Raw genomic sequence first — 4,857 nt, 5'->3', positions numbered from 1 at the left:
AAGATAATAGTCATATATATCAAAAAAATCGGATTAGGGTTGATCTAATATGATTAAGGTAAGTTTCCATAAGATAATCATGAAGAAATCCCGAATTTGGCCCTTCCTGACACTCGAACTCGTCGAGTTCCCAATTGAACTCGTCGAGTTAGGCCAACTCGTCGAGTCCACCATGGGACTGGTCGAGTTTACGACTCAGAAACCCAAAATTCGAAGTTTCCAAACAAGTTTCAAACAAACAAGCAACAATTTAATGAAAACCAAGCTAGGCTCTGATACCACTGATGGGTTTTAGCCATAAGAACTTTCCTATGTGCGCATGCAAAACTCTAATGCTTGGATCTAGGTTTTCTAATTAAACATGCTTTGAATCCAAGACTTCTAATGACTAATTAGGAATAAGAACAATGTTAAAACAGATCTAGAATCATACCTTTGAATTCCTTGTTGATCTTGTTGTCTTGGAGCTTCTAGAGTCATAATTGTCACTCCTCTAATGGCTTACAAACACCAAACAGCAAGGAGGATGATTTGAGAGAGAGGAGAGGGGAGGGAATTCGGCCAGCGTTTCTCTACTTTAGATCAAGTGCCGATTTCCCTTAGCCATAGGGTCTATTTATACTTGTAGACTCCTTAAGGGTTACAGCTTAAACCCTAATCGGATAATCTTCTCTTAAAGCAATCCATATCCTTTCCTTAGATAAGCAATGGATGATTTTAAGCTATCCTTTAGCTTCTAGAATTCTTCCAACATCTATCCACAAAGGATTTACAGTCTAAAGTTTAACTATCAAACAATTGACAGTTTATACCCTTTTATTTAATTAATCTCTTTAAGTCACCAAATTAATACCAATTAATTTATGACTTATATTAATCAAATAACATTATTATTATTCTTTATATTATTCCCATAATATATTAATAATATTTATTCTCTCTTAATAAATCATCCTATCAAGTTGCTATGGTGAAGGCAACCCAAAAGGACCATGCACAACCGGGTCAAATACTTGCCTAATATAGTTGCAGCCTTAGACACTATTCCAACAAGATCTGGGTGTGACACTTGGAAAGCTGTAAATGGAGCCAACACATCGCTGGTGCGCGACATGCCTCTTGTCTGGACGCGGCGTGCACCCCCTCAGCCTATAAATACCTCTAAATTATCAACCCATTTCATTGGTCAATACTGAGGCTCTAGTGCGGCTGAGGCCCCACAAATAGAAGCTTTCCCGTCCGGATTCTACCCTCGCAATTTCCCTGTTTTTTCTAAAATCTCTATAAGTTAAGCTTCACTTATCTTAATTCAAATGTATGTTAATTAAAATGTAACTTATATTTATAGTCATAGTCGTTATTATGAACCTATAAATATGATTTATCAGTGATTCCAAGTCATTATACTGATTGATCCACTTACAGGAGTGATGTCTAGGTGGATTTAGTGAGATGTTTAAAGTGGGATTTTCAAACAACATACTACGTATACCAGACGGACCTTGCCTCCGATATGATCCTACATGGTTATTCCTTACTTGATAAAACTTGACGTAGACATTGGGATTGTCGACAAATCTAGACTATCATTAGTCATAAAGAATATCAGACTGCGACTTAGTAACAATCATACCTAGGTCATATCAAGGGAAAAGTCAAGGTCCTAGGCAAGATGCTACCCAAATTCTGAGGCATCCATTTTTAATAGGTGACTACATAGTTACTTTCAGCTTACACACACACACACACACACACATATATATATATATATATATATATATATATATATATATATATATATATGAAGTATCTTTATATGCTATATGTGCTTATTATCTGTGTTCATGATCTACGTGTTGTATGCAATTATATGATATGATTTTACTGTACAAATTACTTTATCATATGTAAATTTGCATTGGGCAGTAAAGGGTTTTGGGGAAAATAAAATAATGGTGAGAGGCCACACGTTGAATTATCGGGACCAATCATCTAACTGAGTATAGGCGACGACCACTGACTATTGTAGGTAGTCTGGTGGAACACTAGCAGGTTCGCCACTTGTAGGTGTTAAAGATCATAATTTTTAGGGAAAATGAAAGTTGTTAGTTTAGGTACTCTATCCCCTTCAGGGTTTCCATATTGACACATAATGCTACGGATTCCCCAAAGTAGTATTGTCTACTCATAGAGATCCTTTAAGGTAGGTGTAACATCCCAAAAATACTGAGTAAAAACTTCATTTTAAATAAGTCGAAACTATTCATTCATTATCCCAAAAGACGGCCATAATAAAAGTATTCTAAAAACATCTGAGTAAAATCATAAGTAGTCAATGTAGAATAAATCTCCAGTGGATGTAGTGCAATCAAGTTGGGCCCTTCCTTTTGAAACCAGTAGTACCTAAAAACATTTTAAACGTAAACCATAAGCACAAAGCTTAGTGAGTTCCCCAAAATAACCCACATTGAACATATGTAACAACTTGAAACTAAAATGTGTCTATTTCACCCCCCCCCCCCATTGGCATCTTTCAACCGGTACTGGGTCTATTTAATCCCCCTTTCAGTATATTTTAATCGGTATTGGGTCTATATCACCCCCCTTCAATATCTTTCAACCCGTACTGGGTCTATTTCACTCTCGTTGGTATCTTTAAACCGGTACTCGGTCTATTTCACCCCTATACCTAAGCATACAGTCATATCCAAAAGTGTACAATGAAGAGACTCACCTCTCAGATGATAAGTAATACCTTCCAAAGCTAAGGGTTGTCCAAAATTCAACTCAAGTCAAAGGCAATGTCAAACTATGTTGACCTCCGCATCATGGCCGACCTTGGCCACGTCGTGGTCCACATGTCTAAACCCGATCCATCCCCAAGTCAAAGAAGTCAACAAACTATTAGCAAATCCTCCATGTTGTGGCCTTCCTTGGATATTCCGTGGGTATTAGATGACAAAATGGTCAACTGACCCTTATCCGCCATGCTGTGGCGACCTAGTGCCACGTTGTAGGTGTAACACCCGTGTTTCTAGGCTAGGCATTAATATTGACATAATGGTCTACGTTAACCTTTGTAACTCATTTAGAAGAAATGAAAAGGAATTATGTGAATTTTATGTGAATTATGTGTTTTATGCTTAATTATTAGGGTTTAATTAATAAAAAATAAAAATAAGCGTCAAAATTAAAGTGTGAGATAATCCCGATATCTTTACATAAATTTGTAGTGGTCGAAACAAGGATTTTGGGGATATAAAGAATGCCGAAATCCGAGTTATAACGAAGAAGTTATGACCTGTCGAAGTTTCGCGACAAAACCGGCACGGTGCCGAATGTCGTAAAAAGTGAGTTTTTGATAAACTACTTTTTAGCCTTATTAATCTAAACGAAAGTCGTAGTACTCGTTAAACCGAGAAGTTCGATTAAAAGTACGCCCAAATCTGACTTCGTATGAGGAAGTTATGATATTTCGAAGTTTTAGCTTAGCAGTAGACAGCTAAAAACTCGAATTTTAGATCGAGTGATTTTTAGCCGACACAACCTAAACGAGAATTGAAGGTCTCGTCATTAGGAGCACGACGGTAAAAAGTCTGACAAAAACGGACATCGGATGAAAAAGTTATGAATTTTTAACGGATTTCCTGTCCCGGTCTGTTAAAAATAATAATATGAAATTTAAAATCAAAATTAGCCGACGAAGTCTAAAGGGAAGTTGTAGAGCGTAATTTTAGCTACGTGTGCATATAAAGAACGTCAAAAACGGAGCTCGTATGCGAAAGTTATGGATTTTAGAAGTTTTTGCGCGAAAAACGAGAAAAATCCCCAAAACCGAGAAATTTCGTTGAGTCACCTCGGACACGTCATCCCTCGCATGCGAGGCCTCCACGTGGCACCTCCTGATAGGACCGAGCTTCGCGTGTCGTCTTCTGATTGGACCAACTCCGCGGTCCACTCGCATTCGGACAGGCTCGTAAGAGACACCCCGCGGATGCTCCTCGGACACCCCTTTCGCATACGTGGACTCTTCTCATTGGACCGAGGCTGCTGACCAATCCGAAGCTCGCAGCTGACCAGTCCGAGCCTCGCCAAAGTAGCCACCTGATCCGAGCCTCGCAGACGCGTTTCATACCCTCCTCGGTTCGGATCCGAGCCTTCGGTCCTCCTCCCCTATAAATACAAGGGTGCAAGACCTCCCGAGGGTATTTTGAAAACTTGTCATTTTTAGCCCCTTTCTCCATATTTCTTTCATATTATCATCCCCCGAAGCCCCAATATCGATTATAAGCCCCGGAATACGCCACGAAGTGCCCGTGAAGCCCGGAAAATTTATCTTTTCGGTTTCGAAGCCCGACCCTCGCAGAGCCTGGTTTCTCAATAAAACTCCTGGTTTTATTAGAAACGATCGTTTTAGGAAACGAATTGCTGCCCGATTTTCATTAAATCAAGTGAGTGTGTAGTTACTTTCACCTTACACATAGATATGAAGTATTTTACATAAAATACGTGTTGTGTGAATATATATTGTTTGTTTATTTGAGATGGGTGCTGAAGGAATGACTTATACATGTTTTTAAATAATTTAAACTATATATGTATTTTTATCTACGAAAAATGTTGGGTAAAACATGGGTAGATGAAATAGTGGGTATGATGAAAGGTGAGTTGGATAAAGGAGATGATCAATAATACTGATCATGAGTTGAGGGTGAGTGGTGAAAATTTGAGAGAATCACTTACCCAAATTGTTGGCCTCGTCATTCAATCGAGTATGGATGAGAACCATGGACTATTCTAGACAGTCTATGGAACACTAGCAGGCCCGCTACCTTTAGGTGTAAGGAACTATATGTT

Source organism: Lactuca serriola, chromosome 3, assembly GCF_051521515.1.
Source record: "Lactuca serriola cultivar US96UC23 chromosome 3, Lser_US96UC23_V15, whole genome shotgun sequence".
Classification (NCBI taxonomy): Eukaryota; Viridiplantae; Streptophyta; class Magnoliopsida; order Asterales; family Asteraceae; genus Lactuca; species Lactuca serriola.
Note: the sequence above shows the minus strand (reverse complement) of the source record.